The following is a 20,500-nucleotide window of genomic DNA, read 5'->3' on the forward strand; positions in this document are numbered from 1 at the left end:
CCATTTTCATGGAGACCAAGATTTAATCAAAGACTGACAGGTAAGACAACATGACTCCAGTAATGGAGACAGAAATGTAAAAGACACTTCAGTCTGTAGAGATTCATTAGCTGCTTTTCTTTAACGCATAGTTGCCTACTCTCCTGGAATGTCCCGGAGACTCCTGCATTTCTGAGAGACCTCCTGGGAGAGCAGGGCAACCTCCAGGTTCTCGCCCCCACAATAGATAAGTGGCAGGGGGGGAAGGGTGCTTAATGACGCAAATATCGCGTCATCTTCACCCTGCCCCCTGAAATAATTGGCCAAAATTGTGCCAGTCGTTTAGTGGGTGGGGCCGAAATGATGCAATTTATCAAGCCCCGTCCCTGCATGCCCACCTCCCCCGGGATCTCCCTGAAGCCAAGGAGGAAAAGTTGGCAAGTATGATTAATTAACATTAACATTTATCACAATGCGGCCAAGGGACTGGGGTAGGATGTACCTGGCTGAAGTGGTCACTCCAGGGTGGGATATGAGATGATCATGTGATGGTCTCATCCAGTCCTAGGGGTAAATTTATCAAACCTTTTAAAAAAGAAAAGTGGAGGTGTTGCCCCTAGCAACCAATCAGATTCTAGCTATCATTCTCTAGAATGTAGTACATAAAGGATAGCTAGAATCTGATTGGTTGCTAGGGGCAACACCTCCACTTTTCTTTTTTTTAAGGTTTGTTGCAAGAGCACCCTTATGTAAAACAACAATTATACCTACAACTTGTTTTTCTTTCAGCTCGCTGTGTATGAGATATACTGTAAAACATATGAATAAAGACCATACCAATTCCTTGGGGAGATCAGTGCACTAATAATATGCAACCTTGGGCTTCTCTAGTTTTAGTTCCTGCGTCACATACAGGAAGGTCGGTCCCTTTATGATCAAAGACTTATCTGAAAAATTTCAGTTGTAACAAATTATGGAACTTTTATAAATAAACTTTGTTGTGTTAGTAGATTTTATATAAGAATATTTTCTTTCTTTTTTTCCAAAATATGTGTTTGTGTTATATATTTCCCAAGATGTTTCTCCTCCTCCTCCTCCTCCTCTTTCTGGCATTGATGATCAAAGCAGCATGTTTATTTGATTAAATATTAAGTAAATACACTGGGAGCTGAATTGTTGCCAGCAATAATCAGGAAAGGAATCTTGGGAGATAGTTTACTCTGCAGCAACATCAACGTCCCTGATCTGGGAAGAAACAAATCTCAGGGGACAACTGTATAACCCCCAGGAGGTTATGTTGCTTTTGATGCTGTATATATATGGCTGCTGTGCATGATTTCCTGGCAAAATATGATTAATAATTAATTAGTATTCATCTACCCATATATATATATATATATATATATATATATATATATATACATGCTTTCCAACTCTCCCGGAATGTCCGGGAGACTCCCGAAATCCGTGTCGGCCATCCCGCAATTCCCTGGCCAAAATAACGCGATTTGCGGTGAATCGCGTCATTTTGGCCTCGCCTCCCGTGGCTCCTGGTTCATTGTAATAGAGATGGTAGAAATAATAAATATGTTTCGTCACAGATATCAGTGCCACAGACACAGTTTATTACAACAGACCTGTCGCCAGGGGATAAATGTATGAGAGTTTCCAGCGGGTTTGGAAAGTGGAGGTGTTGCCTATAGCAACCAATCAGATTGTAGCTATTATTTACTACATTCTACAAAATGAAAGAATCTGATTGGCTGCTATAGGCAACATCTCCACTTTTCAAACCCGCCGTAAAATCGCAGCTTGATACATTTAGATCCAGATCTTATAATGTTATTGTTTTTTGCTGTATTACTTATTGCCCCTTTGTAGTACACAAATGAAACCGACGGTTTCCCTGGCCTATTCCCCTGAGAAATAGCACTTTGCGCAGTGTACTAACTTTTATACTAGACCGGTATTCCCTAGTCCACACAGCTGGAAAGCTATGAGAAACATGAGTGACCAACGTGAGAGCATGTATAGTACAGGCTAAATGCCCAAATCCGCTCATTTATCTGTATTGTGCCATTAAATATATCTTTATTATATAATTTTGCCAAATATAATCACCAATGTATTAGTAGAGTTTATAAAATAAATTATTCTGGGAAATCCTTTAAATAAAGGTCATTATCAAAATTACAAAATGTGCACCCCTCTCTTCAAAGTAGAAATTTGGAAGTGGTGGTATGATACATGTAGTGGGAATGTAAGTCAATGGTATTTGATAATGTTACAATGAAGGCAGTAGGAGAAGTGGCGGTATGACATACCACCAAATGCACCCCACTTCCAACACCAATTCTGTGTCATGAGCAAACAGGGATCCAATGAAAAACTTGTAATATTCTTTCAGCTTAAAATGCAATTCTATCTTTAAATAATATCTGTAGTAAAGCATAGATTTGCCATGAAATAGATATGTATTTTAAAATGACGTTAGTGACCCCAGAAATACATACAATAAATTCTAGTGACAGTTTTCACACTTTGGGCTAGATTTACTAAGATGCGGGTTTGAAAAAGTGGGGATGTTGCCTATAGCAACCAATCAGATTCTAGCTTTCATTTATTTAGTACCTTCTACAAAATGATAGCTAGAATCTGATTGGTTGCTATAGGCAACATCCCCACTTTTTCAAACCCGCAGCTTAGTAAATCTAGCCCTTTGTATCTTTAATAATGCAGTCCTGGTGGGGGAAATACAGCCTGCGCTGACATCAAAGCTCTTTGTGCAATTATGGTGCCAGAAAGCTACATCTACCTTCATGCATTGCTGAATTGAACAAACCATGAGTTAGGGGTGGAACTAAACATTTATGGACCATAAATCAAACAGTAAATAAGGACCTCCATGTATCTCCCGAAAACCTCACATACACATGGGGCTTTAACAGGGGAAGAGGAGACCCATTCAACCTGCACCCCCTAGAGAGAGGGAGAGACTTTATATTTGGTATTCTACCATGTGGTAATCTTTATTCTACCAATTTACAATATATTTTAGAAGAATTGTTTTTTGGAAAAAGGGAAAACAACTTTTCTTTTGATTATTTTCTGTAAGAGTAGTGTATAACTTGCGACTCTCCTGGTGTTGTGAAACTACAAGCCCCAGCATGCTTTGCCAGTAGACAGCCAGCCAATAACTAGCAAAGCATGCTGGGACCTGTAGTTTCACTACACCAAGAGAGCCGCAGGTTGACCAAGGCTGGTGTTTATTATAAGGTTCATCATACTGACAAAAGGTAAGATCCTTGGGCCTGATTCATTAAGGATCTTAACTGAAGATACTTCTTATTTCAGTCTCCTGGACAAAACCATGTTACAATGCAAGTATTCTGTTTTGCATATAAGTTAAATACTGACTGTTTTTTCATGTAGCACACAAATACTTGATAGCTTATTTGTACACTGAAATATAAAGTTGATATTTGTGTGCTACATAAAAAAATAGTCAGTATTTAACTTATGTGCAAAACAGAATACTAATTTGCACCCCTAGCATTGTAACATGGTTTTGAAATAAGAAGTTTCTTCAGTTAAGATTCTTAATGAATCAGGCCCCTAGTTATTAGACAAGAAAACTCTATAATTACCATTGATAAATTGATAGAAATTAATTTTAGAAATACCATTGCAGCACCTATGTGTATCATTTTTTATTATTATTGAGATGTAGCAGTTGATTGATTTTCTGTGGACAGTTCCCAAAACCACGATGTGGACATTGCACCTATAAATGCGCGAGGGAGGCAGGTAAGTGCATTTGTGATAACAGAAACGCTCTTTGCATCTCGCATGTTTTCACCTTTTTCATAAATGACCTTTAATGTTGTATAAAACATTGTAAACTCTTATGACAAACACATTATCATGTAACTAACACTTCAGGAGCACCGACAAACAATGTTGTACATAAAACTGTTCAGTCTGTGGATTTTTTCCATAATGAACGTGTCCCGCTGTTTTATGATGTCATAGACGGTTCCCTTTTAGTGCTTCGGCGGATCAGGAAGGTGCGTTAAAATCCATCCTGCCGGAGTCAGGACCCCAAGCGAAAAAACGGAGAGTCCAATAACTGTTTCCTGTGAGAGAACGACAAATAACCAGGCTTTAATTAATCTGTAAACCTCAACGTGAGGAAGAATTAGCGATGTAAATATAAATGTTTACATGCAGATTTATGTGAAAAATATTTCATACTTGCCGGCTCTTCTGGAATGTCCGGGAGACTCCTAAATTCCGGGTAGGTCCCCCGGACTCCCAGAAGAACAGGCCAATCTCCCGCATTCCACCCGCTTCCTTGTGAAGTGGGCAGGATGGGGTCCATTGTGACGCGGTATCATGGGGGCAGGACCAAAATGACGTGATTCGTGACACCCTGCCCCCCTCTGCAATTGAGCTTCTCCTCCCCTCCAAAATATAAAAGTTGGTAAGTATGAAATATTTATAAGAATTCAGCCAATCAGTTCACGAGGAACTGGTAACATTACGCTGGCATAAAGCACCAAGTAGTTGAACCTAAAATAGTTTACAACAAGAGAACAATATATAGGGGTGCGTAAGATAACGATGGTATAGGGAATTCGGCAGACAGTTTGTAATTGTCATAATAAGTCTTTACGTGTTGGATCAGCTTTTGTTGTCAACTCATTGGAACTTTAGTAAATGCAGTTAAACAATGTTCTCTGGCAGAACCACACTAAACATTCACTCATTCATGAAACAATACATAGTAAATAAACAAAAACAAATTAGGGAGAAGGAGTGGCTCAGTGGTTAGGAGAGCTAACAGTATGACAATGATACGGAGACACTTCCTAGATATCACACTGTTAATCAAAGTCTTACTGTACCAGGCACGTCTGTAATTACTATACAGGCCAATAAGGCACATTCCTAGTGCATCATATAAATGGCTTTATGTTCCTACAATACAGCACCGCTGCAGATGCTTCTTTGACAGCGCCGCTGCTGCTGTACAATACAGTGCCGCCGAAATACAGTGCCGCCGAAATGGAGCTGCGTGGCCACATGCGCAGCAGCTCTCTCTCTATATTCCCCCCCCCCTCCTTAAAAATCCTGCGTGCGCCCCTGTGTTAAATATATTTATTTATTTTTTCATTTTAAGAATCTATTTAAGAGACATCGCAAAAACGGCACATACATTATAATCCCTTAGCGACGCTTTTCGCAGCAAAAAGGGATGAAGGGGCAGCACGGTGGCTCAGTGGTTAACACTTTTGCCTCACAGCGCTGGGGTCATGAGTTCAATTCCCGACCATGGCCTTATCTGTGTGAAGTTTGTATGTTCTCCCCGTGTTTGCGTGGGTTTCCTCTGGGTGCTCCAGTTTCCTCCCACACTCCAAAAACATATTAGTAGGTTAACTGGCTGCTATCAAAATTGACCCTAGTCTCTCTCGGTAAGTGTGTCCAGATCACCTTCCATCTGCATTTACCACTATGTCCCCAATAACATATAATAGATTCTGATTACAAGTTGATCAGCATCTGTGGTCTACTTGGGCCCATACACACTGCCATAAGCCAGCCAGATAGGCTTAATATGGGGACATTTTCATTATAATTGTCACAAAAGTGGTTAGCACATCTGTATCACAGTGTTGGGGTCATGAGTTCAATTCCCGACCATGGCCTTATCTGTGAGGAGTTTGTATGTTCTCCCCGTGTTTGCGTGGGTTTCCTCCAGGTGCTCCGGTTTCCTCCCACACTCCAGAAACTTACTGGTAGGTTAATTGGCTGCTATCAAAATTGACCCTAGTCTCTCTATCTCTGTGTGTCTGTCTGTCTGTCTGTCTGTGTGTATGTTAGGGAATCTAGACTGTAAGCTCCAATGGGGCAGGGACTGATGTGAGAGTTCTCTGTACAGCTCTGCAGAATCAGTGGCGCTATATAAATAAATGGTAATGATGAGGATGAAGTAACTAGGCCATTTATCAAAAAAGCCATGCCGGGACAGCTCATTTGAGATTGTGACGCTGATGACTTAATTTAATTTACAACTCCAGGGTCCGATCCGGAGTCTTTACTGCGCATGTTCGACCTAAGCAGGAGTGCAGTTGACAGTTCCCTTAATCAAGGCAGGAGAGAACAGAAAGGCTGCCTTATAGGGATCCGAAGATCCTTCTCTGGCGATTCTCTCCCCATAGAATTGAATGAAGAATTGAAGGATCTTCAGATGGCGTTAAGCTCTGAAAAGCTGAGCTTTTGAATCTTGATAAATTTACCCAGACCGCAGTCCCCATTGAGTATTATAGGGACTGGGGCATTGTGTGGTACTTTGCCTAATGCAGGAGATATCTCTGATATCTTTTATTAAATTTCCACTATATTTAAAAATTTCTAAACCATCTGGAAAAAGACGTTTCTGCCTGGTTTAAGGCTTGATAGATAGGCCCCTTAATCTTTATAACACACCTGTTTTTCCCTGCAAAAAAATGAAGGGTAAGTTGATGAAAATTTGTGATGCACAGCTATTAATTTGGGATATATTCAAAATGCCTAAGGAAGAATCAATTCTAAATATAAGCCGGTTGTCAAGCACCAAAACTAGATTGTAAGCTCTGTTTGGGAAACTGTACCTTGAAAACTCTAAATACGACACTGAGTTAACAATCTATACTGTATATAAAAAAAACAATAATGAATCCATAAATAGTTTCATTATTCATCCAACAGAATCCTGAGGGTCTTTGAAAACCGTATCTGTGCTCATTAGTCAAAACTGCATTCAGGGAGAGGCTGCGTAAGGATAAGTGGTGTTGAGGACGAGAGCTACTGGTGCAGAACACACAGAAATGAGCAATTAGAGGCAGACAAAGGAGATAATGAAGCCAGAACACAAGGCGTACTAAGGGGAATCTTATTAGGGGACATTTATTATTTTCAGGTTTTCAGGAGCTGTGACTCCATGTTCAGATCTTGGCACGATGTTAAAAGGAGCTGGTGAAGTCTCACGATTTGTCTGGAAAAGACTTATACAAATACATGTAATTACCGGTGGGAAAAGCATTATGAGAAAATGATTGTTTTTGTTGCTATTATATCAGAAAAAAGACAAATAAAGAAAACTGTGTAAGAGATAAGGTCAGAGAGAGAGAGAAAACAAACATGGAAAGGAATGATAAACACAAAGGAAAACACAGAAAATGGAAAATAAGAGTAGAACAAAGCCGGATGTATATATATATATATATATATATATATATATATATATATATATATAGGGGTTTGACACCACAATCTGTCTGCATCAGTCTCTGTGCTGCTGGGGGACCCTGCTCTTTATAATATATAACTCTCAGTCTGTGGCTTCCTGCTGCCTCCATTCCCCTTCTCACATCATGTCGCTGTCCCTCTCACACGCAGCCCTGTCCTCACTAAAACATCACTAATCTCCTGATATACTCTGTGCTGCTGGGGCCCCTGCTCCTTCCACTATATAACTCTCAGTTTGTGACTTCCTGCTGCCTCCATTCCCCTCCTCACATCATGTCACTGCCCCTGTCACATGCAGCCCTGTCCTCACTAACACATCACTCATCTCCTGATATACTCTGTGCTGCTGGGGACCCTGCTCTTTCCACTATATAACTCTCAGTCTGTGGCTTCCTGCTGCTTCCATTTCCTTCCTCACATTATGTCACTGCCCCTGTCACATGCAGCCCTGTCCTCACTTACCCAATCAAACAAGTAGACAGGTCAAAAACTAAGCTATTGAAATACTTTGTGCTGCTGTCAACAATTTACAATTATCAGATTAGCTATAGGTTCTTCTTTCTTTGCCCACATAAAAACTGAGGACCTGGAGAATAACCAGGAGATAAAGACAAGTGCTTTGACCCTTGCCAAACATATTGTACCAAAAAATAGTATGTGCACCTTTGCTGTAGTCTCCTACCTCTCAATGTGCACATCATGCTTGCTTAATTTGTCGAACACACAAAAGCCCCTTATTCACCAAAAAGCAAGATTGTGGGGTCCAAGGTCCAGGACTCAGGCTTTTGTGAGATCCTCACAAAAAAATGGATGCTGGGACAGCTGTCCAATCAGCATTGTCAACACATGAGGTGTCGGAGCTTTGAAATGATAAACTCTCCGACCTCCTGTTGTGGAGGAATTGACCGTTTACAGAGATGCTGGTGCAGTGAGCATCTGATGAATGGTGTTGATCCTGGACATCCCTCATTCAACTAATGGGGGGAGGTCTGTATCATTTAAAGATCCCCATTGGCAAACTAATCAAAAGAGTGTCCAATATAAATTACATTTGCTGCCTCAGGGATTGTGCTCATCAGACTATGCCAATGATCAATTTGCCAATTCCAGGTCATGTGATCAACTTGGCAATCACCTGACCTGTCACTGGACCTGGGTATTAGTCTTTGGTAAGTGTCTTTGGTCATCAGGTATTGAATGTGAGTTCCATGGAAGGATCACTCGTTCTACCTGATAGCGGCTCCAGTAGTATGCTGCTTTCTGACATCTATTTAAATAAGATCACAAAATTATTACGGTGATTTGGATTTCCAAAATCATGGGCTTGGGCTACTTGCTCTGTACAGTGTGGAAGGGGTTAACATGATTTGAGCAATTCCTACAAAGAATTATAAAGATGTTGTACAGAACCGCTTCTTCTAGATGCGGGTCAATATATGACACAGCATTGAGAAAAGAGAGATAACAAATGCTGAGGCGTTTGTGGGAGTTTAAAGAGGACGACAGAGACTGAAAAATGTATATTTTTGTTTCCAATTAGAGCACTCATTATCATGTAATTTGAACAGCAGCACAAAGCACTTATTATATAAAATGATGATGGTGTTGATGAAGTGTTGATATTTACACTAACCAATATAGTTACCAATAGAATATGTAACACTTATGACTAACTTGCATCTTTTGACTATATATAAATGATTGTATGTATGAGAGAAAACGAAGGTATAAAAGGTTTAGCAGCCAATGCTTTGTAGTCTCTTCCTTGGGCAGACTGAATGGGACTATGACTTTGTAGTAACTTTTCCCAGTCTCAGCTGTACATGATGATCAACATCTCACATGGGGAAAAAAAGCTGAATGATCTGCAAAGATTTTATTGAAGCTTTGTTACTAATCCAAGGTGATTCATTCGTTACTACGGTACTTTACACCCACAGCTGCTATCCTAATGAGGACTGACTACGTTACAGGAACCCAGAAAGCATTTCTTAAAATAAGATATGTCAACACTTGTTCTTCATCATAACTCCGAGGCAACGTATGACATCTAAAGCCATGGCTGAGCCAGGGTAGTCTGCACAATTCCACATTTTAAACTAAACTAAAAATCTTACATGTGTTTTAATAATGAGAGAGACTTCAACTGGAGCCTTAAAATAAATTATAACATTCTGAAAGAAACGTCAATCAAGGAGCACTGTGAAATATTTTATTGTCGGTTGGTATAGTCACATGTCTAAATTTAAAACGAAAAGTGCAAAGAATTTACTATGACAAACAAAGAGATATTTTAGTCTCATTGGATAGTTCCAGAAAAATGGGGAAATTAAAATTTGCCAAATTGCTGGCAGCACGGTGGCCTAATGGTTAGCACTTCTACCTCACAGCAATGGGGTCATGAGTTCAATTCCCGACCATTGCCTTATCTGTGTGGAGTTTGTTTGTTCGCCCTGTGTTTGTGTGGGTTTCCTCCGGGAGCTCCGGTTTCCTCCCATACTCCAAAAACATACTGGTAGGTTAATTAGCTGCTATCAAAATTGACCCTAGTCTCGCTCTCTCTGTCTGTGTGTGTGTATGTTAGGGAATTTAGACTGTAAGCTCCAATGGGGCAGGGACTGATGTGAATGAGTTCTCTGTACAGCGTTGCGGAATCAGTGGCGCAATATAAATAAATGGTGATGATGATGATGATAACAAGCTGCGAGCAGGAAGATATCTAACCAAAAGATGTAGGGCCTGAGTCATTAAGGAGAGTAAGGCAAAGAAAGGAGTACATCTTCTTCAGGACAAACCATGTTACAATGCAAGGGATACACATTAGTTTATTATTTTGCACCTAAGTTAAATACTGGCTGTTTTTTCATGTAGCACACAAATACTTGATAGCTTTAATTTTACACTGAAATTTAAAGTTGATCTAGTACATGCCCTACTCCAAATATAAATCTGTCCCCACAATATAAATTTACCGTACCCTTCAATGCACCATGGTTTTGCCCAGGTGCAAAGTTACTCCTTTTTTATGCTTTGCTCTCCTTAATGACTCAGGCCCGTAGGGTGGACTGGAGGTAACTTGGGATGAGAAACTGACTGCAAAATTTGCATCTGTGAAGTGCATTTAGTTTAGCACAGTGCACCTATTTGTCCACCTGCCTATGCGTATACATAGGTACACGCCAACTCCCTGCTTTGGAAATGTTCTATGAGACCATTTGTGGGATAGGAATGCGCTTTTAGACCAAAAACTGAGAAACATCAGTTTAGCGTCTTTTTTTAAAAAGCAAGCTTTGTACCTCTCTAATATGAAGCTGGAGCTGTTTGTCATATTTTCAGGAGGTTCTCCTATAACTTAATGTTCCTTTTGCAAAATCACTGTGTAGGGGAGATTTATATGGCTTCAACTGTAAAAAAAAAAATATCTCTCTGCTGAGCCAGTCTGTCATGAAGCTCCTTAGTGGTCACATGACGGTGGGGGAATGTTCCAAAGCCTCAATGCTTACTGCATCATGTGACTATGGTTTTCGTGGTAATTACATGACACTTGGCAAATTGTAAATCATAAATAGCATTTTGAATAAAAACACTATGGAAAAAAAAACAACTCCGCGTGGCTCCTTACAGGTAACCAGAGTGGGTTATGTTTAAACAAAAACACCCCCCCCCCTCATTTTAGAAATGATTGCAGATTTATTAACCCTTTGTATCATCCTCATCTGTTTGACAAAGTCTGAGACTGGGAGATATAGTTCATAACAAGTGAGAAATTAACTATTTTTGTTCTGGACAGAAGTTGTAGCAGTTTATTTTATTTGTGTGTCTAAACCTCTTTCCAGATAATCATTTCAGTTTTTAATAGTTTGGAAAAAACAACATTCATGCCCTATAGAAAATGTCACAGATTGCAGAGCAAATCAAAGCAAATTCAGCCGAATAATAGAGAGGAGAATTCATATGACAAAAATCAAGTCACATGTATGTGGACACAAATATAAAATCATGCAACCGTGACGGTTATCAGTACTGTAATTAACTGTCTGTACAAGTCATGTATTAAAATAAATGAATATAAAATACATATAATATATAGCAAAATTAAAGTGTAAGCTCCTAAACCTTAATACTGAAAAGACCTTATTGCACACTACAGAATTTTACCAAACTTTACTAATATAACAATTCATGTTCACCTGCAACATAGTTAATGCTGCTTTAAACACAAAACAAAACTAGTACATATATTGATAGTTTTACAGGTCTGTGCCGTTGTCTAATAGAACAATAGTGTAAAATACACACACACAGTAAGGCAATAATTATTTATAGCTGAGAAATCACTTACAAGTGCTCCAACTTTGCCTTTGGGGGGCTTGCTGTGGTATTTCCTAAGAGTTTTCTGAGTAGCAAGTTTCCACTGGGGAGATCGCATGGGCAGTAGAAAGGCCTTGTACATCCCAGCTGGCATCCTGTAGGCTAGGGGTGGATGTAGTAGTGATGAGATAGTGATGTACCGATCTGTCCTGATGTGGGAATTAGATGGAATGAGACCAAGTGATGGGGGCTAGGAGGAGTCCCAGCGTCACCTCCCTGCTGGCCAGATCTAGGACGTTTAAGGCACTGTTTGATCATCTGTTGATTGACACTAATTGTTATCTAATTCATTTTGGAAATGTATAACTGCAGAGAGTGGAGATAAAAGGTCTCTGTGCTTGTATGTACTAATGTATTTATACTGTAACGCACAGTGTACACAGGGATTTATATGTATATATACTAACATATGAGGACTATTGACAAATTCAGACATTAGAAAAACAAGAGAAATTAGATCCCTGGGCAGCATGGTGGCTAAGTGGTTAGCACTTCTGCCTCACAGCACTGGGGTCATGAGTTTGATTCCCAACCATGGCCTTATCTGTGTGGAGTTTGTATGTTCTCCCTGTGTTTGCGTGGGTTTCCTCTGGGTGCTCCGGTTTCCTCCCACACTCCAAAAACATACTAGTAGGTTAATTGGCTGCTATCAGGTTGACTACCACTGACTGAAGAGATAGTTAGTTTGTGTCTGCTCGGTTAATATCCGTGATGGGACCAATCGAGGGATAGAGCGAAGCCTCTACAGCAGTGGTCAGGGAACAGGGGTAAATTACCCAAAATGGGGTAAAAATGAAATCCCTGGGGTAATGCTGCCGATTCACACACTGTCAGTTGGATTGTAGACCGCTTTAAATGTGAAATTGCTGTTGTACCAGAAGAGCCTCAAGAGTTGGCAGAGGCACTTCTTGAGCTTCGATGCAATAATGAAGCACGTATTGCATTTGAAAGCAAAGCAGATCTGTCATATTTTTGGATGTCAACAGCTGCAAAGGCATTCAAAATTGCACATGAGGAGGTGGTCAAAAAGTTTCTGCCTTTTGCAACAACCTACCTTTGCGAACAAGGATTTTCCACTCTAACGAACATAAAAACAAAGCAGAGAAATCGATTGGACGCTGAAGACTGTATCCAAATTGCTCTGACATCAAAATGCCCCAATAATGATGCTCTCGTATCAAAAATGAAGCAACATCATTTCTCCAAAACCTGAAGTTTTGAAGTTGAAGCTTTCAAAGAAATTTTGAATAGATTCAATAAAATTTTGAATTCCAATAATTAATAATATATGATTTCCTTCCTTTCAAATCAAGAGGATAACGTCGGCGTATCTAAATATATTTGGGGGTAAAAGGTAAAAAAGTCCCCTGACCCCTGCTCTACAGCGACAGTGGACCCGTCAAAACGGTAAATAACGCCATCCTGCTATGGATCGCTCACAGTAGCCATTCCCATAGAGGTCTACAGGGATGGCGATAATCAGCAGTAAATAGGTTAAAGCCAGAGAAATGTTTGATTTCTCCAGCATTAACCCTTTGCTGAATTGGGCGGTGAGCTGTAACAGACATTGTCCAGAGAAAACGGCTGATCACAGCACAGGGTGATGCAGAAAGGAGGCTGTTTGTAGAGGAGAGTAGAATCCTTGGATATGAATATTTAAGGGGTGGGATGTAGGGATAAATGCATTGCTTTGAAGGTATGAAGAAAGTCTTTGCAGGTTATGCTGTGAAAGATAAGGAGCCATTAGAAAGAATTAACTAAATTGTGAGTTGGTAGAAATTTTGGAGACTGATTCTAGGGTTCAGTTACGTTTGGCTTTAGAGGAGGAAATGGACAGGAAGTAGATAATCATAATTATCATCACCATTTATTTATATAGTGCCACTAATCCCGCAGCGCTGTACAGAGAACTCATTCACATCAGTCCCTGCCCCATTGGAGCTTACAGTATAAATTCCCTAACACACACACACAGACACAGACAGACTAGGGTCAATTTGATAGCAACCAATTAACCTACTAGTATGTTTTTGGAGTGTGGGAGGAAACCACAGCACACGGAGGAAACCCACGCAAACACGGGGAGAACATACAAACTCGACACAGATAAGGCCATGGTCGGGAATTGAACTCATGACCCCAGTGCTGTGAGGCAGAAGTGCTAACCACTAAGCCACCGTCTAAAAATACAATATTGCAGTGATTAAGGTGTAAAGGATGATGGCACACATGAGATTTTTAGTAATAGTTTTAGACAGTAGGGCTCATTTGCTAACATTGCATTATATACGATAATAACCAGACATCTGCTTTCATTGTCTAATTTGCATTAGATAGATAAAAAGCTATTTGCTGATTAGTTGCTGTGATTCAGGGCAAATTTTGCACCTAAATGAGCCATCGAGTAGACAGATTTTGTAAATCTTTCGGAAGGGAAAGCCACAGCCTGTATATTAAGGGAAAAGCAGAGGGAAATGTCAAAGACAATCCCAGGGCAGCCTATTTGTCTTTTATGTAATTCCACAAAGATGTGGTTAGGTTTAATAATCAATTCAATTGAATTACAGCAGAGAGATTTTGGACGACTGCCTAATTGGTTCTCTTCTATTTTCAAAGACCTGCACTATTAACCCACAACACATTGATATCCTCACTACCTTCACCACATTCAAGCGATACGGACCCTCACTTGACCTGATTAAGAAAATAACCTTCTATGAACCAGTAACAGCACTGAGACCTTGTGCTGCTGGTACCCTGTTGATATGTTCTGTAAACATTAGTGCTGTGTCTATACAGAGGGGCAAATGCAGGATTTGTAGAGGGGGGTTTCCACACCACGCCGCCAGTGGGCGTGACCAGCATGCATGGGGGCGTGGCTATAATTTTAGACAGTGCTTGGCTGCTCTCCAACTCTTCCTATCCCCATAATATACATGGGCAATGCTGCATGGACTAATGTAGTTCTGCCTTTTCAAGCAGAGCCGTGTGAAGCGGGGACAGGGTCCAGCCATCTCAATTATACAGTGCCCCAGGCTTGGAGGGGGATTTCCAGGCACTAGGAAACCCCCTTGGTTTGCCTATGATACCCAGGAAAGTAACTAGGGCTGTGCGAAAGGGGCGACCGCCCAGGACGCAATGCTGAAGCGGGGAACAGTTTATGAATATTTTAAGTTAATTTGGTTAAAGTTAAGGTCCGGGGGGGTCAGTTTCCTTATCGCCCCAGGCGCTAAAATTTCAAGTTGCTACATCCTACTGCTACCACATTTAGACAGTATATGATATTAAACCAATGGTTTACCATATGATACAGTCACTAGCAACCTCATACCCCCCCAAAAAAATCAGGATTTCTCTGGATAGTCCCAGTTTTTGCCAAAAGGTATGTGATCTACCATAAAAGGCAGATCAAGGAGTGGTCTTGTTGGATCAAGGGGCATATCCCAATTTGTTCCCAATTGGGAATGCTGTGGGATAAGCAGTCCATGTCCCTCCAGCCGCTGTGGAGCTTTGAATCCCTCCAGCTGGTGGTGCATGCTGGGACTTGTAGTTCAACACCTGCCCCATAGGTTATCTACATCTTCTGTGTTGCAGGAAGGACATTTTAAATTCTGCAGAGGTTCCAATTGTATTGCAGTGTTTCTCCTCCACTCCGAACGATGAGCTTGTTGGGTGTTAGCTTCCTAAATATGATTATTTACACAAACGAAAACAGCTGTTTGGCAGAGATTGTTTTCCATGACTTAAAATTTACCAGCGGGATTAGCATTTTTTTATTCACTTGAAACCATTCTGCATTTTTTCTTGTCCCCAAAGTAAACCACATCGTGCACAAGCAGAGCAGCTTTGTGTTCCTGGCTGGTCCAATTTGACTTCAGGGATATTTTTAAACAGCGTGCATTTCCTTACGCGCTCATTAAGAGAGCCAGAGAGAGCGATGTAAGATCAGGGCCGAGGATAGGGTCTGAGAACTGACACATTGATCTGTGTTTTCATCCCCCCCCCCTAATTTATTTGCCCTCAGTGAAGTGAAATACAAACTGAAAGGCAGGATACAAAAAATATATCTAATTTTTTTCCAGATTTTTGGTCCTAATCTCTGTGTGTAGGCCCAAAAGACTGGCAATCCAGCATGGTGGCTCAGTGGTTAGCACTTCTGCCGACCATGGTCTTATCTGTGTGGAGTTTGTATGTTCTCCCTGTGTTTGCATGGGTTTCCTCCGGGTGCTCCGGTTTCCTCCCACACTCCAAAAACATACTATTAGGTTAATTGGCTGCTATCAAAATTGACGCTAGTCTCTCTCTGTCTGTCGGTCTGTGTGTGTGTGTGTGTTAGGGAATTTAGACTGTAAGCTCCAATGGGGCAGGGACTGATGTGAGTTCTCTGTAAAGTGCTGCGGAATCAGTGGCGCTATATAAATAAATGGTGATGATGATGATGATCGAGACCAAACTAGGGAACATCCAGACCAGTCAGTGACTAGATTCTATATAATCTATTCATTTGGTCTAAGCTTCAAGTAACTGGATCCTTTCAATATGGTCACCAACGTAGGTGGTCAAAATGGATGAAGACCCAGTAATTCAGTGCTCGGGCACAATGACCTGGATTATTATGCAGTGTTTGCATCATTACCAGACACAAACTTGAGTACCAGTTTCAGGACATGCTCTCTTTATACGTAAGGACAAGGAAGGATTGGGAACTCAAAGTGCTCTGGAAAAATTACTCATGTTGGTAGGGCCAAAACAACTTTGGGCAGGGCCAACACAAAGTAGGCGGGGTTAACACACTGTTAGCCGCAGCCACAATAGCGGTAAGCATGGCCAATGCCTGAGAGGGCAGGACAGAAAAGGTATTGAGGTATATGTACCGCCATAATACTTCTTAAATAAATTTCTCATGCAAAAGCAATATTTCCACCAGTGGGAAATACCACCGGCGATAGCCATATTGATTTATTAAAGGGCTTTTACCCCCTTTAATAAATTGTCTCTTTAGTGCAGCAGGGTCTAAAAACTCCTTTAGTGCCTGCACTAATGGGGTTTTGGGCATTATGAATAAGATCCAGTGGACAAATTGGAAGTTTAGAAGTGACGGTATGGATAATGTTAGTGAATGGGATTTGATAGTGTTACAATGAAGGAGGAACTAGCAGTATATAGAGTGACTGACATTCTTTAAACCTTGAGATCGTACATCTGATTATATTTTATTAGTTTTCCTTCTATAAATCATTATCTCCTTTTCAAAATCTCTCTGGATGATGTGGCAGAGGTGGGAGAAGAAAGGAAAGGATTTTACAGTGCACAGAACACATAGGGGGGTATTCAATTGTTGCCGTTAACGCGCTAAACCCCAAAAAAACGAGCGCTCTAAAAATATTAGCGTTAATACGCACGTAAATACCGTTAATACGGTAGTTTACTCGCTGAATTTCATCTCGCAGCTCAGGGAGCTGCGAGATGAAATTTAGCGAGTAATTACCGTATTAACGCTAATATTTTTAGAGCGCTCGTTTTTTTTTTGTTTTAGCGCGTTAACGGCAACAATTGAATACCCCCCTTAGAGCTTAGAGGGATATTCCAAAGCCTCTCTGCTCAGTATATCACGTGCAATGTGACTGTGGTAACCATGGTAGTCACATGACACTATACAGAATTATAATTTTTTAATAGTATCCTGAAGAACAAACCAAGGAAAATGGTAATTACATTCTGTTAATGGCTGTTCACAGTGATTTATGTTAAAAAAAACAAAACACACTAATTTTTTTCATGGGAATGCTGCTTTAAAGTAAAGGAACTGTGTGCTGCCTAATGAGAGGAACCTCATTATTGAATTGATCTAGAAATATGTATATCATGTGCCATCATGACAAATGGCATTCCTATCAAACAATCCCCAGTGACCAGTAAGAACAAAAGTCATATATAATAAAATGTGTTTAAAAAGCTGACGCAAATCAACATCTTCTGTGCAGGCGCTGTTGCCATATTTCCTGCGCTCTCTTTGTAGACGGGCAGGGGACTCGGGACTCAGAACTCAGTGCTACAGTGCAAATGACACTGATGGGTATTTTAAAACTAAACACTTTTTTAAGGGATTAAAGGTGCATTTTAAATATGTTTACAAACTAACATTTAAAAAAACAAAACAATAGTGGCACTGGCACTTAAGGGGTTACTGAATTATCCCACATGAATATTATAACCGATGTTCTTATAAGATAACACTGCAGATGTACTTTATTATATAATTTATATAAATATATAAATAGCCGATATTATAACTAGTTTATTATCAGATGATAATATTGATGACATATATCACATTATAACCTTTTTATTATCAAGTGATGCTGAATATGCACTGCTTCATATTATAACTAGGATATTATCAGAGGACACTATATATGCCAGATATCACATTATAACCAGTGTATTATCAAAGGGCACCACAGATACACTATATTACAATATAAATGGTTATGTGTATTACATAAGGAATAATCTACTCTATTGAAAATTAAAAGTAAATTAGAAGAAGCCAATGAGTTACGTGTTCATATAATAGCACAAGGCAGCAAACCAAGTGCTTTCGTATGACTTCTAAAATTCCTAATAATTTACAGTAGGGGTGTAATATTCCTTCTAATAACAAGTTTCCTGACAACCACTGACAGGGTAACATCACATTATACAGAGTATTTGCAGTAGTTTATTCATATAGTAATGTGACTGCACACAGTGGTGCTGGGCTGGGGGCAGATAGCTGTGGTACTGGGGGCAGATAACTGTGATACTAGACTGGGGGCAGATAGCTGTGGTACTGGGGGCAGATAGCTGTGGTACTGGACTGGGGGCAGATAGCTGTGGTAGTGGGGGCAGATAACTGTGATACTAGACTGGGGACAGGTAGCTGTGGTACTGGACTGGGGGCAGATAGCTGTGGTACTGGGGGCAGATAACTGTGATACTAGGCTGGGGACAGGTAGCTGTGGTGCTGGGGGCAGATAGCTGTGGTGCTGGGGGCAGATAGCTGTGGTGCTGGGGGCAGATAGCTGTGGTACTGGGCTGGGGGCAGATAACTGAGGTACTGGGGGCAGATAGCTGTGGTACTGGGGGCAGATAGCTGTGGTACTGGACTGGGGGCAGATAGCTGTGGTACTGGGGGCAGATAACTGTGATACTAGACTGGGGACAGGTAGCTGTGGTACTGGACTGGGGGCAGATAGCTGTGGTACTGGGGGCAGATAACTGTGATACTAGGCTGGGGACAGGTAGCTGTGGTGCTGGGGGCAGATAGCTGTGGTGCTGGGGGCAGATAGCTGTGGTGCTGGGGGCAGATAGCTGTGGTACTGGGCTGGGGGCAGATAACTGAGGTACTGGGGGCAGATAGCTGTGGTACTGGGGGCAGATAGCTGTGGTAGTGGACTGGGGCAGATAGCTGTGGTACTGGACTGGGGGCAGATAGCTGTGGGGCTGGGGGCAGATAGCTGTGGTAGTGGACTGGGGCAGATAGCTGTGGTACTGGACTGGGGGCAGATAGCTGTGGTACTGGGGGCAGATAGCTGTGGTAGTGGACTGGGGCAGATAGCTGTGGTACTGGACTGGGGGCAGATAGCTGTGGGGCTGGGGGCAGATAGCTGTGGTACTGGGCTGGGGGCAGATAGCTGTGGTACTGGGCTGGGGGCAGATAGCTGTGGTACTGGACTGGGGCAGATAGCTATGGTGCTGGGGGCAGATAGCTGTGGTACTGGACTGGGGGCAGATAGCTGTGGTACTGGACTGGGGGCAGACAGATATCGGGGTAAACACGGAGAGACCCGGATGAGGCGGGATTCGCTGGTGACGTCACCCGGTGTCACGTGTCCCCCGCCCGGTGACGTCGCTGAGGGAGGGGGAAGAGACAAGATGGCGGCGGCGAGGATCTGAGACGGAGGGGGGAGCACAGGGCCGCCCATTACCGGGAGCATGGCCGCGGTGGAGCGCACAAGAGCGGCGGGAGGAGGCCGGATCTGGTGACCCGCCTGGAAGTGAGTGCCAGGCCGCCAGCACGGAGCTGGTGGTCCCGTAGTGTGACAGGGCCTCTGTGTATGGGGGGCTGCCTGCGGGGGCTCCAGTATGTGTGGGAGCGGCCTGTCCTACTGTCATTACAACTGGGGACCCCTGGTGTTATATCCCAGCCCCACCTCCTGCCACCCAGCTGTACTGCCCCCCCCCCCCAACTAGCCTCTCCCCTATCACCCAGCAGCCCCAGTTGTACTGCCCCCCCCCTTAATCTAGCCTCTCCCAGCCAACCAGCTGTACTGCCCCCCCCATCTAGCCTCTCCCCTTGCCACCCAGCTGCACTGCACCCCCCTAATCTAGCCTCTTACCTGTCACCCAGCTGTACTGCCCCCCCCCAACTAGCCTCTCCCCTGTCACCCAGCAGCCCCAGCTATACTGCCCCCCCTAACCTAGCCTCTCCCCTGTCACCCAGCAGCCCCAGTTGTACTGCCCCCCCCCCGTCTAGCCTCTCCCCTTGCCACCCAGCTGCACTGCCCCCCCCCCAATCTAGCCTCTTACCTGTCACCCAGCAGCCCCAGCTGTACTGCCCCCCCCAACTAGCCTCTCCCCTGTCACCCAGCTGTACTGCCCCCCCTAATCTAGCCTCTCCCCTGTCACCCAGCAGCCCTAGCTGTACTGCCCCCCCTAATCTAGCCTCTCCCTGCCACCCAGCTGTACTGCCCCCCCCCTAATCTAGCCTCTCCCTGCCACCCAGCTGTACTGCCCCCCCATCTAGCCTCTCCCCTGCCACCCAGCAGCCTCAGTTGTGCTGTCCCCCCATCTATCCTCTCCCCTGCCACCCAGCAGC

At 42.4% G+C, this 20,500-nt stretch overlaps 1 protein-coding gene across 1 annotated transcript in view; it reads left to right on the plus strand.

The window, feature by feature from the left end:
- Nucleotides 1–19,538: 19,538 nt before the first annotated feature.
- BTBD7 (BTB domain containing 7) overlaps nt 19,539–20,500 on the plus strand; it is a 38,552-nt gene continuing 37,590 nt past the window's right edge. Inside the window, exon 1 of the mRNA XM_075192417.1 lies at nt 19,539–19,679. The gene's annotated coding sequence lies outside the window, so the exon portion shown is untranslated. The remainder of the gene's footprint in view (nt 19,680–20,500) is intronic.

This window comes from Mixophyes fleayi, chromosome 12 (genome assembly GCF_038048845.1).
Source record: "Mixophyes fleayi isolate aMixFle1 chromosome 12, aMixFle1.hap1, whole genome shotgun sequence".
In the NCBI taxonomy this organism is placed as follows: Eukaryota; Metazoa; Chordata; class Amphibia; order Anura; family Limnodynastidae; genus Mixophyes; species Mixophyes fleayi.